Source organism: Oncorhynchus keta, unplaced genomic scaffold (genome assembly GCF_023373465.1).
Source record: "Oncorhynchus keta strain PuntledgeMale-10-30-2019 unplaced genomic scaffold, Oket_V2 Un_contig_1869_pilon_pilon, whole genome shotgun sequence".
NCBI classification, from domain to species: domain Eukaryota; kingdom Metazoa; phylum Chordata; class Actinopteri; order Salmoniformes; family Salmonidae; genus Oncorhynchus; species Oncorhynchus keta.
In genome coordinates this window covers 210,001-226,874 of record NW_026281057.1, presented here as the reverse complement: position 1 = coordinate 226,874, position 16,874 = coordinate 210,001, and the positions used below count along the sequence as shown (strand labels likewise).

General features: G+C 43.2%; 1 pseudogene; it reads right to left on the bottom strand.

Annotated features, from left to right (window-relative positions):
- LOC118383808 (uncharacterized) overlaps nt 1–16,874 on the bottom strand; it is a 102,221-nt pseudogene that overhangs the window by 13,344 nt on the left and 72,003 nt on the right.

Here is a 16,874-nt window from a genome sequence, read left to right as displayed (position 1 = left end):
TATGGGATGGGTAGATGTTAGCTATGGGATGGGTAGATGTTAACTATGGGATGGGTAGATGTTAACTATGGGATGGGTAGATGTTAACTATGGGATGGGTAGATGTTAACTATGGGATGGGTAGATGTTAACTATGGGATGGGTAGATGTTAACTATGGGATGGGTAGATGTTAACTATGGGATGGGTAGATGTTAGCTATGGGATGGGTAGATGTTAACTATGGGATGGAGGGTAGATGTTAACTATGGGATGGGTAGATGTTAACTATGGGATGGGTAGATGTTAGCTATGGGATGGGTAGATGTTAACTATGGGATGGAGAGATGTTAGCTATGGGATGAGATGTTAACTATGGGATGGGTAGATGTTAACTATGGGATGGAGAGATGTTAACTATGGGATGGTTAACTAGATGTTAACTATGGGATGGAGAGATGTTAACTATGGGATGGGTAGATGTTAACTATGGGATGGGTAGATGTTAACTATGGGATGGGTAGATGTTAACTATGGGATGGGTAGATGTTAGCTATGGGATGGAGAGATGTTAACTATGGGATGGGTAGATGTTAACTATGGGATGGGTAGATGTTAACTATGGGATGGGTAGATGTTAACTATGGGATGGGTAGATGTTAACTATGGGATGGGTAGATGTTAACTATGGGATGGGTAGATGTTAGCTATGGGATGGGTAGATGTTAACTATGGGATGGAGAGATGTTAACTATGGGATGGAGAGATGTTAACTATGGGATGGGTAGATGTTAACTATGGGATGGAGAGATGTTAACTATGGGATGGAGAGATGTTAACTATGGGATGGGTAGATGTTAACTATGGGATGGGTAGATGTTAGCTATGGGATGGGTAGATGTTAACTATGGGATGGGTAGATGTTAACTATGGGATGGGTAGATGTTAACTATGGGATGGGTAGATGTTAACTATGGGATGGGTAGATGTTAGCTATGGGATGGGTAGATGTTAACTATGGGATGGAGAGATGTTAGCTATGGGATGGAGAGATGTTAGCTATGGGATGGGTAGATGTTAACTATGGGATGGGTAGATGTTAACTATGGGATGGAGAGATGTTAGCTATGGGATGGGTAGATGTTAACTATGGGATGGAGAGATGTTAGCTATGGGATGGGTAGATGTTAACTATGGGATGGGTAGATGTTAACTATGGGATGGGTAGATGTTAACTATGGGATGGGTAGATGTTAACTATGGGATGGGTAGATGTTAACTATGGGATGGGTATGGGGGATAGATGTTAACTATGGGATGGGTAGATGTTAACTATGGGATGGGTAGATGTTAACTAGATGGGTAGATGTTAACTATGGGATGGGTAGATGTTAGCTATGGGATGGGTAGATGTTAACTATGGGATGGGTAGATGTTAACTATGGGATGGGTAGATGTTAACTATGGGATGGGTAGATGTTAGCTATGGGATGGAGATGTTAGATGTTAACTATGGGATGGGTAGATGTTAACTATGGGATGGGTAGATGTTAGCTATGGGATGGGTAGATGTTAACTATGGGGGTAGATGATGGGTTAGCTATGGGATGGGTAGATGTTAACTATGGGATGGGTAGATGTTAACTATGGGATGGGTAGATGTTAACTATGGGATGGGTAGATGGGATGGAGTAGATAACTATGGGATGGAGAGATGTTAACTATGGGATGGGTAGATGTTAACTATGGGATGGGTAGATGTTAGCTATGGGATGGGTAGATGTTAGCTATGGGATGGGTAGATGTTAACTATGGGATGGGTAGATGTTAACTATGGGATGGAGAGATGTTAACTATGGGATGGGTAGATGTTAACTATGGGATGGGTAGATGTTAACTATGGGATGGGTAGATGTTAGCTATGGGATGGGTAGATGTTAACTATGGGATGGGTAGATGTTAGCTATGGGATGGGTAGATGTTAACTATGGGATGGGTAGATGTTAGCTATGGGATGGAGAGATGTTAACTATGGGATGGGTAGATGTTAACTATGGGATGGGTAGATGTTAGCTATGGGATGGGTAGATGTTAACTATGGGATGGGTAGATGTTAGCTATGGGATGGGTAGATGTTAACTATGGGATGGGTAGATGTTAACTATGGGATGGGTAGATGTTAACTATGGGATGGGTAGATGTTAGCTATGGGATGGGTAGATGTTAACTATGGGATGGGTAGATGTTAGCTATGGGATGGGTAGATGTTAGCTATGGGATGGGTAGATGTTAACTATGGGATGGGTAGATGTTAGCTATGGGATGGGTAGATGTTAACTATGGGATGGGTAGATGTTAGCTATGGGATGGGTAGATGTTAACTATGGGATGGGTAGATGTTAACTATGGGATGGGTAGATGTTAGCTATGGGATGGGTAGATGTTAGCTATGGGATGGGTAGATGTTAACTATGGGATGGGTAGATGTTAGCTATGGGATGGGTAGATGTTAACTATGGGATGGGTAGATGTTAACTACGGGATGGGTAGATGTTAACTATGGGATGGGTAGATGTTAACTATGGGATGGGTAGATATTAACTATGGGATGGGTAGATGTTAACTATGGGATGGGTAGATATTAACTATGGGATGGGTAGATATTAACTATGGGATGGGTAGATGTTAACTATGGGATGGGTAGATATTAACTATGGGATGGGTAGATGTTAACTATGGGATGGGTAGATGTTAACTATGGGATGGGTAGATATTAACTATGGGATGGGTAGATGTTAACTATGGGATGGGTAGATGTTAACTATGGGATGGGTAGATGTTAGCTATGGGATGGGTAGATGTTAACTAAGGGATGGAGATGTTAACTAGATGTTAACTATGGGATGGAGAGATGTTAGCTATGGGATGGAGAGATGTTAACTATGGGATGGGTAGATGTTAACTATGGAGAGATGTTAGCTATGGGATGGGTAGATGTTAACTAAGGGATGGAGAGATGTTAACTATGGGATGGAGAGATGTTAGCTATGGGATGGAGAGATGTTAACTATGGGATGGGTAGATGTTAACTATGGAGAGATGTTAGCTATGGGATGGGTAGATGTTAGCTATGGGATGGGTAGATGTTAACTATGGGATGGAGAGATGTTAACTATGGGATGGAGAGATGTTAACTATGGGATGGGTAGATGTTAACTATGGGATGAGTAGATGTTAGCTATGGGATGGGTAGATGTTAACTATGGGATGGGTAGATGTTAACTATGGGATGGAGAGATGTTAACTATGGGATGGGTAGATGTTAACTATGGGATGGGTAGATGTTAACTATGGGATGGGTAGATGTTAACTATGGGATGGGTAGATGTTAACTATGGAGAGATGTTAGCTATGGGATGGGTAGATGTTAACTATGGGATGGGTAGATGTTAGCTATGGGATGGAGAGATGTTAACTATGGGATGGGTAGATGTTAACTATGGAGAGATGTTAGCTATGGGATGGGTAGATGTTAGCTATGGGATGGGTAGATGTTACCTATGGGATGGAGAGATGTTAACTATGGGATGGGTAGATGTTAACTATGGGATGGGTAGATGTTAACTATGGGATGGGTAGATGTTAACTATGGGATGGGTAGATGTTAACTATGGGATGGAGAGATGTTAACTATGGGATGGGTAGATGTTAACTATGGGATGGGTAGATGTTAACTATGGGATGGAGAGATGTTAACTATGGGATGGGTAGATGTTAACTATGGGATGGGTAGATGTTAACTATGGGATGGGTAGATGTTAACTATGGGATGAGTAGATGTTAGCTTAAGAAGGAAATACATTCCACGAATTAGCTTTTAACAAGGCACACATATCAATTGAAATGCATTCCAGGTGACTAGCTCATGAAGCTGGTTGAGAGAATGCCAAGAGTGTGCAAAGCTGTCATCAAGGTAAAGGGCGGCAAGGGTTGGATCCCAAATGGCAACCTGTTCCCTGTATAGTGCACTACTTTATACTACAGCCCTATTCCCTATATAGTGCACTACTTAATACTACAGCCCTATTCCCTATATAGTGCACTACTTTATACTGCAGCCCTATTCCCTATATAGTCCACTACTTTATACTACAGCCCTACTCCCTATATAGTGCACTACTTTATACTACAGCCCTATTCCCTATATAGTGCACTACTTTATACTACAGCCCTATTCCCTATATAGTGCACGACTTTATACTACAGCCCTATTCCCTATATAGTGCACTACTCTATACTACAGCCCTATTCCCTATATAGTGCACTACTTTATACTACAGCCCTATTCCCTATATAGTGCACTACTTTATACTACAGCCCTATTCCCTATATAGTGCACGACTTTATACTACAGCCCTATTCCCTATATAGTGCACTACTCTATACTACAGCCCTATTCCCTATATAGTGCACTACTTAATACTACATCCCTATTCCCTATATAGTGCACTACTTTATACTACAGCCCTATTCCCTATATAGTGCACTACTTTATACTACAGCCCTATTCCCTATATAGTGCACTACTTTATACTACAGCCCTATTCCCTATATAGTGCACGACTTTATACTACAGCCCTATTCCCTATATAGTGCACTACTTTATACTACAGCCCTATTCCCTATATAGTGCACTACTTAATACTACATCCCTATTCCCTATATAGTGCACTACTTTATACTACAGCCCTATTCCCTATATAGTGCACTACTTTATACTACAGCCCTATTCCCTATATAGTGCACTACTTTATACTCCAGCCCTATTCCCTATATAATGCACTACTTTATACTACAGTCCTATTCCCTATATAGTGCACTACTTTATACTACAGCCCTATTCCCTATATAGTACACTACTTTATACTACAGCCCTATTCCCTATATAGTACACTACTTTATACTACAGCCCTATTCCCTATATAGTGCACTACTTTATACTACAGCCCTATTCCCTATATAGTGCACTACTTTATACTACAGCCCTATTCCCTATATAGTGCACTACTTTATACTACAGTCCTATTCCCTATATAGTGCACTACTTTATACTACATCCCTATTCCCTATATAGTGCACTACTTTATACTACAGCCCTATTCCCTATATAGTGCACTACTATTGACATGAAGTCTGGTTTGAAGTTGTGTACTACAACCCTGCTGGGGAACAGGGTTCCTGACTGGTGAGGTGCTGGGGAACAGGGTTCCTGATTAGTGAGGTGCTGGGGAACAGGGTTCCTGACTGGTGAGGTGCTGGGGAACAGGGTTCCTGACTAGTGAGGTGCTGGGGAGCAGGGTTCCTGACTAGTGAGGTGCTGGGGAACAGGGTTCCTGACTAGTGAGGTGCTGGGGAACAGGGTTCCTGACTAGTGAGGTGCTGGGGAACAGGGTTCCTGACTAGTGAGGTGCTGGGGAACAGGGTTCCTGACTGGTGAGGTGCTGGGGAACAGGGTTCCTGACTAGTGAGGTGCTGAGGAACAGGGTTCCTGACTAGTGAGGTGCTGGGGAACAGGGTTCCTGACTAGTGAGGTGCTGGGGGCTAGGGTTCCTGACTAGTGAGGTGCTGGGGAACAGGGTTCCTGACTAGTGAGGTGCTGGGAAACAGGGTTCCTGACTAGGGAGGTGCTGGGGAACAGGGTTCCTGACTAGTGAGGTGCTGGGGAACAGGGTTCCTGACTAGTGAGGTGCTGGGGAACAGGGTTCCTGACTAGTGAGGTTCTGGGAAACAGGGTTCCTGACTAGTGAGTTCTGGGAACAGGGTTCCTGACTAGTGAGGTGCTGGGGAACAGGGTTCCTGACTAGTGAGGTGCTGGTGAACAGGGTTCCTGACTAGTGAGGTGCTGGGGAACAGGGTTCCTGACTAGTGAGGGTGCTGGGGCTGGGAGCAGGGTTCCTGACTAGTGAGGTGCTGGGGAGCAGGGTTCCTGACTAGTGAGGTGCTGGGGAGCAGGGTTCCTGGCTAGTGAGGTGCTGGGGAGCAGGGTTCCTGACTAGTGAGGTGCTGGGGAACAGGGTTCCTGACTAGTGAGGTGCTGGGGAACAGGGTTCCTGACTAGTGAGGTGCTGGGGAACAGGGTTCCTGACTAGTGAGGTGCTGGGGAGCAGGGTTCCTGACTAGTGAGGTGCTGGGGAACAGGGTTCCTGACTAGTGAGGTGCTGGGGAACAGGGTTCCTGACTAGTGAGGTGCTGGGGAACAGGGTTCCTGACTAGTGAGGTTCTGGGAAACAGGGTTCCTGACTAGTGAGGTTCTGGGGAACAGGGTTCCTGACTAGTGAGGTGCTGGGGAACAGGGTTCCTGACTAGTGAGGTGCTGGGGAACAGGGTTCCTGACTAGTGAGGTGCTGGGGAACAGGGTTCCTGACTAGTGAGGTGCTGGGGAGCAGGGTTCCTGACTAGTGAGGTGCTGGGGGCTAGGGTTCCTGACTAGTGAGGTGCTGGGGAGCAGGGTTCCTGACTAGTGAGGTGCTGGGGAGCAGGGTTCCTGACTAGTGAGGTGCTGGGGAACAGGGTTCCTGACTAGTGAGGTGCTGGGGAACAGGGTTCCTGACTAGTGAGGTGCTGGGGAACAGGGTTCCTGACTAGTGAGGTGCTGGGGAGCAGGGTTCCTGACTAGTGAGGTGCTGGGGAACAGGGTTCCTGACTAGTGAGGTGCTGGGGAACAGGGTTCCTGACTAGTGAGGTGCTGGGGAACAGGGTTCCTGACTAGTGAGGTGCTGGGGAACAGGGTTCCTGACTAGTGAGGTGCTGGGGAGCAGGCATACCGCTGATGGCTCTTCGTATCTCGGTGGCAGCTGCCTCTCTCATCTCCAGAGAAGCCTGTTCACTGTACCAGGCTGTGTGTGGTGTACAGATCAGGTTGGGAGCATCCTTCAGAGGGCCTGTAGCAAAACTAGAGAGAGGGGAGGGTTGGGGGGGGTGGGGGGTGTAGAGAGAACAAGTATCAGACCCAAATCAGGCAGTGGCCTCTTCATCTAATCTCCTTTCCTCATCTCCTCCTTTCATTTCCTCTCTTCATTTCCTCTCTTCATCTCCTCTCTTCATCTCCTCATCTCCTCTCCTTCCCTGATAACAGATGCTGAGACTTCCTCTCCTTCTTCTTCCCTCAGTCCTCCCAACTCACCCTCCGTGCCCTGGTCCAAGGGTTGTTTTTTTATTTTACCTTTATTTAAGCAAGTCAGTTAAGAACAAATTCTTATTTTCAATGACGGCCTAGGAACAGTGGGTTAACTGCCTGTTCAGGGGCAGAACGACAGATTTGTACCTTGTCAGCTCGGGGGTTTGAACTCGCAACCTTCAGGTTACTAGTCCAACACTCTAACCACTAGGCTACCCTGCCGCCCCAGGGTGTGTGAAGGTGTCACTGATATGAGCCACTGTAGTGTGGGATTACAGGTCCTCCCTGACAACATAACTCCCCGACAACATATCTCCCCGACAACATATCTCCCTGACAACATATCTCCCTGACAACATAACTCCCTGACAACATCACTCCCTGACACCATAACTCCCTGACACCATAACTCCCTGACAACATAACTCCCTGACAACATATCTCCTGACAACATATCTCCCTGACAACAGAGCTCACTGACACTGGAAGAGGTGTTACTGTCAGGTTAACTATACTGAGGTGTTACTGTCAGGTTAACTATACTGAGGTGTTACTATCAGGTTAACTATACTGAGGTGTTACTGTCAGGTTAACTATACTGAGGTGTTACTGTCAGGTTAACTATACTGAGGTGTTACTATCAGGTTAACTATACTGAGGTGTTACTATCAGGTTAACTATACTGAGGTGTTACTGTCAGGTTAACTATACTGAGGTGTTACTGTCAGGTTAACTATACTGAGGTGTTACTGTCAGGTTAACTATACTGAGGTGTTACTATCAGGTTAACTATACTGAGGTGTTACTGTCAGGTTAACTATACTGAGGTGTTACTGTCAGGTTAACTATACTGAGGTGTTACTGTCAGGTTAACTATACTGAGGTGTTACTGTCAGGTTAACTATACTGAGGTGTTACTATCAGGTTAACTATACTGAGGTGTTACTGTCAGGTTAACTATACTGAGGTGTTACTATCAGGTTAACTATACTGAGGTGTTACTGTCAGGTTAACTATACTGAGGTGTTACTGTCAGGTTAACTATACTGAGGTGTTACTATCAGGTTAACTATACTGAGGTGTTACTATCAGGTTAACTATACTGAGGTGTTACTGTCAGGTTAACTATACTGAGGTGTTACTATCAGGTTAACTATACTGAGGTGTTACTATCAGGTTAACTATACTGAGGTGTTACTGTCAGGTTAACTATACTGAGGTGTTACTGTCAGGTTAACTATACTGAGGTGTTACTGTCAGGTTAACTATACTGAGGTGTTACTATCAGGTTAACTATACTGAGGTGTTACTGTCAGGTTAACTATACTGAGGTGTTACTATCAGGTTAACTATACTGAGGTGTTACTGTCAGGTTAACTATACTGAGGTGTTACTGTCAGGTTAACTATACTGAGGTGTTACTGTCAGGTTAACTATACTGAGGTGTTACTATCAGGTTAACTATACTGAGGTGTTACTATCAGGTTAACTATACTGAGGTGTTACTGTCAGGTTAACTATACTGAGGTGTTACTGTCAGGTTAACTATACTGAGGTGTTACTATCAGGTTAACTATACTGAGGTGTTACTGTCAGGTTAACTATACTGAGGTGTTACTATCAGGTTAACTATACTGAGGTGTTACTATCAGGTTAACTATACTGAGGTGTTACTGTCAGGTTAACTATACTGAGGTGTTACTGTCAGGTTAACTATACTGAGGTGTTGCTACAGGTTAACTATACTGAGGTGTTACTATCAGGTTAACTATACTGAGGTGTTACTATCAGGTTAACTATACTGAGGTGTTACTGTCAGGTTAACTATACTGAGGTGTTACTGTCAGGTTAACTATACTGAGGTGTTACTGTCAGGTTAACTATACTGAGGTGTTACTGTCAGGTTAACTATACTGAGGTGTTACTGTCAGGTTAACTATACTGAGGTGTTACTGTCAGGTTAACTATACTGAGGTGTTACTGTCAGGTTAACTATACTGAGGTGTTACTGTCAGGTTAACTATACTGAGGTGTTACTGTCAGGTAAACTATACTGAGGTGTTACTATCAGGTTAACTATACTGAGGTGTTACTGTCAGGTTAACTATACTGAGGTGTTACTGTCAGGTTAACTATACTGAGGTGTTACTATCAGGTTAACTATACTGAGGTGTTACTGTCAGGTTAACTATACTGAGGTGTTACTATCAGGTTAACTATACTGAGGTGTTACTGTCAGGTTAACTATACTGAGGTGTTACTATCAGGTTAACTATACTGAGGTTAACTATACTGAGGTTAACTATACTGCACTGTGTTACTGTCAGGTTAACTATACTGAGGTGTTACCTGTCAGGTTAACTATACTGAGGTGTTACTGTCAGGTTAACTATACTGAGGTGTTACTGTCAGGTTAACTATACTGAGGTGTTACTATCAGGTTAACTATACTGAGGTGTTACTATCAGGTTAACTATATCTATCCACTGTGTGTCTCACTTCAGGGTTCTGTAGAGAGGACGTCCACTGTGTGTGTCACTGTGTGGTTCTGTAGTGTGTGTGTCTCACCTGTGGTGTGTGTGTGTGTGTGTGTGTGTGTGTGTGTGTGTGTGTGTGTGTGCTGAAGGGTTCATTCATGCACTGTGTGTCTCACCTGAAGGGTTCTATCTCTTGCACTGTGTGTCTCACCTGAAGGGTTCTATCTCGTGCACGCCAGGGCAGCGCCACGTATCCTCCCCTCCTTCAGGGCCTGAGCCAGGGCCTTCTCATCCACCAGCCCCCCGCGCTGCATTCACCAAGAAGGCTCCCTGACGCATCTAGAAGGGTCGGGGTGGGGGTGGGGGGTGGGGGGGGAGAGAAAGATAAGAGAGAGAGAAGAGGGGAGGGGGTTGATTTGATCTAAAGAGGGGCGCCACCAACATGTAGGTATTACAAAGAATTGGTTTGCGTCCTTCTTTTAAGTAATACTACTGATAGAGCTAGAAGAGAGACTATAATAGAGATGACCTAGAGCTGAGAAGAGAGACTAGAATAGAGATGACCTACTGATGGAGCTGGAGAAGAGAGACTATAATAGAGATGACCTACTTATAGAGCTGGAGAAGAGAGACTATAATAGAGATGACCTACTGATGGAGCTGGAGAAGAGAGACTAGAATAGAGATGACCTACTGATAGAGCTGGAGAAGAGAGACTATAATAGAGATGACCTACTGATGGAGCTGGAGAAGAGAGACTATAATAGAGATGACCTACTTATAGAGCTGGAGAAGAGAGACTATAATAGAGATGACCTACTGATAGAGCTGGAGAAGAGAGACTATAATAGAGATGACCTACTGATAGAGCTGGAGAAGAGAGACTATAATAGAGATGACCTACTGATAGAGCTGGAGAAGAGAGACTAGAATAGAGATGACCTACTGATAGAGCTGGAGAAGAGAGACTATAATAGAGATGACCTACTGATAGAGCTGGAGAAGAGAGACTATAATAGATAGTGCACTACTTGGCTCAGCTCACAGAGTTGGCTGTAGATGGGGACATCCCAAATGGAACTCTATTCCCCTGATAGTGCACTACGTTGAGGACAAGATGACAGTTGATAACTATACTAGACAAACATAAATACATATAATAAATAAATACTGCTAGCGAGCAAAACAACAGCTCCTGAAAAATCTAATTAATATTCTTGGAAGAAACTGATCCCTTAAATCTAGACACAATACGAATTGCACCACATGAAAAGGCCTCGCACTGTCAGTCATCCTTTTATCACACACACACACACACACACACACACACACACACACACACACACACACACACACACACACACACACACACACACACACACACACACACACACACACACACACACACACACACGCACTCATGCACAGACACGCACGCACGCACTCACACACACAGACACGCACGCACACACGCACGCACGCACACACACACACACGATAAGAAGATGCAGGCTTGAGAGAACAACGAAGAAGAGACACAGGAGAGGAGTTAAGAACTGGGTTAAGAGATAGAGCCTTCTCTATTCTGTTCTCCTTCAGACAGCTCTTCAATGCTCTCTCTCTCTCTCCCTCTGTCTCTCAGATGTGAAGTCAACCAGAAAGAATAGAAACACAGAAAATAAGAGGAAACTGAGATAAGAGGTGTAATTCTCCTCTCCTCCACCAGGTGGCAGACCAGACAGACCAGATGGGGTATGTAGTTTTGACAGCAGCTCTGAGCAGTGAAGTCAACCTGAGAGAGTCAGAGGAAACTGAGATAAGAGGTGTAATTCTCCTCTCCTCCACCAGGTGGCAGACCAGACAGACCAGATGGGGTATGTAGTTTTGACAGCAGCTCTGAGCAGTGAAGTCAACCTGAGAGAGTCAGAGGAAACTGAGATAAGAGGTGTAATTCTCCTCTCCTCCACCAGGTGGCAGACCAGATGGGGTATGTTGTTTTGATAGCAGCTCCGAGCAGTGAAGTCAACCTGAGAGAGTCAGAGGAAACTGAGATAAGAGGTGTAATTCTGCCCTCCTCCACCAGGTGGCAGACTAGATGGGGTATTGTTGTATTGATAGCAGCTCTAAGCAGTAGGAAAGGAAACAACATCTCCACTTCGCTGACCCTCAACACTGGGGCCCCACAAGGGTGCGTGCTCAGCCCTCTCCTGTTCTCCCTGTTCACCTATGACTGCGTGGCCAAGCACGCCTCCAAATCATTGTCAAGTTTGCAGAAGACAGTAATGGGCTTGATTACCAACGACGACGAGACGGCCTACAGGGAGGAGGTGAGGGCACTCGGAGTGTGGTGTCAGGAAAATAACTTCTCACTCAACGTCAACAAAACAAAGGAGATGATCGTGGACTTCAGGAAACAGCAGAGGGGGCACCAGTGGAGAAGGTGGAAAGCTTCAAGTTCCTCTGCGTACACATCACAGACAAACTGAATTGGTTCACCCACACAGACAGCGTGGTGAAGAAGGCACAGCAGAGCCTCTTCTTAACCCTCAGGAGGCTGAAGAAATTTGGCTTGTCACCTAAGACCCTCACAATCTTTTACAGATGCACAATTGAGAGCATCCTGTCGGGCTGTATCACTGCCTGGTACGGCAACTGCTCCGCCCACAACCGTAAGGCTCTCCAGAGGGTAGTGAGGTCTGCACAACGCATCACCGGGGGCAAACTACCTGCCATCCAGGACACCTACACCGCCTGATGTCACAGGAAGGCCAAAAAGATCATCAAGGACAACAACCACCCGAGCCACTGCCTGTTCACCCCGCTATCATCCAGAAGGCGAGGTCAGTACAGGTGCATCAAAGCTGGGACCGAGAGACTGAAAAACAGCTTCTATCTCAAGGCCATCAGACTGATAAACAGCTTCTATCTCAAGGTCATCAGACTGATAAACAGCTTCTATCTCAAGGCCATCAGACTGATAAACAGCTCAGACTGATAAACATTCTCAAGGCCATCAGACTGATAAACAGCTTCTATCTCAAGGCCATCAGACTGATAAACAGCTTCTATCTCAAGGCTATCAGACTGATAAACAGCTTCTATCTCAAGGCCATCAGACTGATAAACAGCTTCTATCTCAAGGTCATCAGACTGATAAACAGCTTCTATCTCAAGGTCATCAGACTGATAAACAGCTTCTATCTCAAGGTCATCAGACTGATAAACAGCTTCTATCTCAAGGTCATCAGACTGATAAACAGCTTCTATCTCAAGGTCATCAGACTGTTAAACAACCACCACTAACACAGAGAGGCTGCTGCCTACATTGAGACCAAATCACTGGCCACTTTAATAAATGGATCACTAGTCACTTTAATAAACGCCACTTTAATAATGTTTACATATCTTACATTACTCATATCATATATACACTACCGTTCAAAAGTTTGAGGTCACTTAGAAATGTCCTTGTTTTTGAAAGAAAAGCTAATTTTTGATCTATTAAAATAACATCAAATTGATCAGAAATACAGTGTAGACATTGTTAATGTTGTAAATGACTATTGTAGCTGGAAATGGCTGATTTTTAATGGAATATCTACATAGGCGAACAGAGACCCATTATCAGCAATTATCACTCCTGTGTTCCAATGGCACGTTGTGTTAGCTAATACAAGTTTATCATTTTAAAAAGCTAATTGATCATTAGAAAACCATTTTGCAATTATGTTAGCACAGCTGAAAACTGTTGTTCTGATTGAAGAAGCAATAAAACTGACCTTTAGACTAGTTGAGTATCTGGAGCATCAGCATTTGTGGGTTCGATTACAGGCTCAAAATGGCCCAAACAAAGACCTTTGCTCTGAAACTCGTCAGTCTCTTCTTGTTCTGAGAAATGAAGGCTATTCCATGAGAGAAATTGCCAAGAAACTGAAGATCTGGTACAACACTGTGTACTACTCCCTTCACAGAACAGAGCAAACTGGCCCTAACCAGAATAGAAAGAGGAGTGGGAGGCCCCGGTGCACAACTGAACAAGAGGACAAGTACATTAGAGTATCTAGTCTGAGAAACAGATGCCTCACAAGTCCTCAACAGGCAGCTTCATGAAATAGTACCCGCAAAACACCAGTCTGAACTTCAACAGTGAAGAGGCGACTCCGGGATGCTGGCCTTCTAGGCAGAGTTCCTCTGTCCAGTCTCAACGTCAACAGTGAAGAGATGACTCCGGGATGCTGGCCTTCTAGGCAGAGTTCCTCTGTCCAGTCTCATATATAATATAGTGAAAGAGATGACTCCGGGATGTGGCCTCTAGGCAGAGTTCCTCTGTCCAGTCTAATAACTATAAGAGATGACTCCGAATGAATAGGCAGAGTTAATAACTATATGAATGCTGGCCTTCTAGGCAGAGTTCCTCTGTCCATCTCAATGTCAACTGAAGAGATGAATTAATAAGAGTTCCTCTGTCCAGTCTCAATAACTATAGATGAATTGGCCTAACCTCATCTCAATAACAGTGAAGAGGCGATGAATGCTGGCCTAACCAGAGTTCCTAAGTCTCATATGAAGAATGACCCATATTAATAACTATTCCTCTGTCCAGTCTCAATAACCCATATTAAGAACTATGCTGAATTACTAGAGTTCCTCTGTAGTCTAATAACAGTGAAGAACACTGGCCTTCTAGGCAGAGTTCTTCTGTCCAGTCTCAACTCAGTTGAGATGACTCATGCTGGCCTTCTAGGCAGAGTTCCTCTGTCCAGTCTCAACGTCAACAGTGAAGACCACTGGCCTTCTATGCAGCGTTGGTAGTTAATGATAATATATACATATATAAGGATGATGAGGTGTTCAGGATAGTCTGATTAATAACTATATGAATGAATATAATAACTATATTAATAACTATAATAACTAATTAATAACCCATATTAATAACTATATGAATGAATAACCCATATTAATAACTATATGAATTAATAACCCATATTAATAACTATATGAATTAATAACCCATATTAATAACTATATGAATGAATAAATCCATATTAATAACTAATAACTATATGAATGAATAACCCATATAATAACTATATGAATGAATAAATATTAATAACTATATGAATGAATAACCCATTAATAACTATATGAATGAATAACCCATAAATAACTATATGAATGAATAACCCATATTAATAACTATATGAATTAATATTAATAACTATATGAATGAATAACCCATATTAATAACTATATGAATTAATTACTCATATTAATAACTATATGAATTAATAACTCATTAATAACTATATGAATTAATAACCCATGGTGGTTAATAGATGATATTTCAATACGAGAATGTATGCACACATGACTAATAAGTCTATAAAAGCGTGAAATGGCATATATTATTATTATTATTAACTATATTTAATAACCCATATTAATAACTATAATTAATAACCCATATTAATACCTATATGAATGAATAACTCATTAATAACTATAAATGAATAAATCATTAATAACTATATTAATAACCACATTAATTAATAACTATATTAATAATATATTAATAACTATATTAATTAATAACCCATATTAATAACTATATGAATTAATAACCCATATTAATAACTATATGAATGAATAACTCATTAATAACTATATGAATTAATAACCCATATTAATAACTATATTAATAACCACATTAATGAATAACCCATATTAATAACTATATGAATTAATAACTCATATTAATAACTATATGAATGAATACCTCATTAATAACTATATGAATTTATAACTCATATTAATAATGATATTAATTAATAACCCATATTAATAACTATATGAATTTATAACTCATATTAATAATGAGATTAATTAATAACCCATATTAATAACTATATGAATTTATAACTCATATTAATAATGAGATTAATTAATAACCCATATTAATAACTATATGAATGAATAAAAACATTAATACATATATGAATTAATAACCCATATTAATAACTGACTGGGAGTCAGTGAGTTATACCATAAAGGTCAAAGGTCAGCTGTCCTCTCTACCTGTTTGATGGTGAAGTCGTTGATGAGATGGTGGTTGTGTTCGTTCAGGTTGCAGTGCAGAGACACGCAGTCTGACTGGTAGAGCAGGTCTTGTAGGGTGTAGACGCGCTGGACGCCCAGGGAACGCTCCAAGCCGTCCTGCAGGTAGGGGTCGTAGAAGATCACGTTGAAGCCAAACACCTTGGCCCGCACAGCCACCGCCTGACCCGAACGACCTACACACACAGAGACAGAGGAGAGAGCATGGTTTAGTATCACGTTGAAGCCAAACACCTTGGCCCGCACAGCCACCGCCTGACCCGAACGACCTACACACACAGAGACAGAGGAGAGAGCATGGTTTAGTCACAACATCAACACACACATCACCTTACAAATAGCCAAGCCATAGTGTGTGTGTCCTGTCTCATCTCAGTGTGGGATGGGACGCCAGATGGGGAGCTCTCTGTTCCCTCTGTTCAAATCATAAATGACCAGCATGGTTCAGAACAGTTGAAACTCAGCAGCTCAGTCCCTGTCCCTAGGGCACGGTCTGTTTGTGTCCCTGTCCCTAGGGCCTGTGTGTGTCCCTGTCCCTAGGGCCTGTGTGTGTCCCTGTCCCTGTCCCTAGGGTCTGTGTGTGTCCCTGTCCCTGTCCATAGGGTCTGTGTGTGTCCCTGTCCCTGTCCATAGGGTCTGTGTGTGTCCCTGTCCCTAGGGTCTGTGTGTGTCCCTGTCCCTGTCCCTAGGGTCTGTGTGTGTCCCTGTCCCTGTCCCTAGGGTCTGTGTGTGTCCCTGTCCCTAGGGTCTGTGTGTGTCCCTGTCCCTAGGGTCTGTGTGTCCCTGTCCCTGTCCATACGGCCTGCGACATCCCACAGGCTGACTGACATAATGGAAACAGCCAATGAGGAGGAGAGAAGGTTGACCAGAACAGAACAGCTGAAATGTCCTCACCCTATGGAGACTCATATCTCCCTCACTAGCTTTAAGCACCAGCTGTCAGAGCAGCTCACAGATCACTGCACCTGTACATAGCCCATCTGTAAATAGCCCATCCAACTACTTCATCCCCAGACTGTATTTATTTATTTATCTTGCTCCTTTGCACCCCAGTATCTCTACTTGCACATTCATCTTCTGCACATCAATCATTCCAGTGTTTAATTGCTAAATTGTAATTACTTC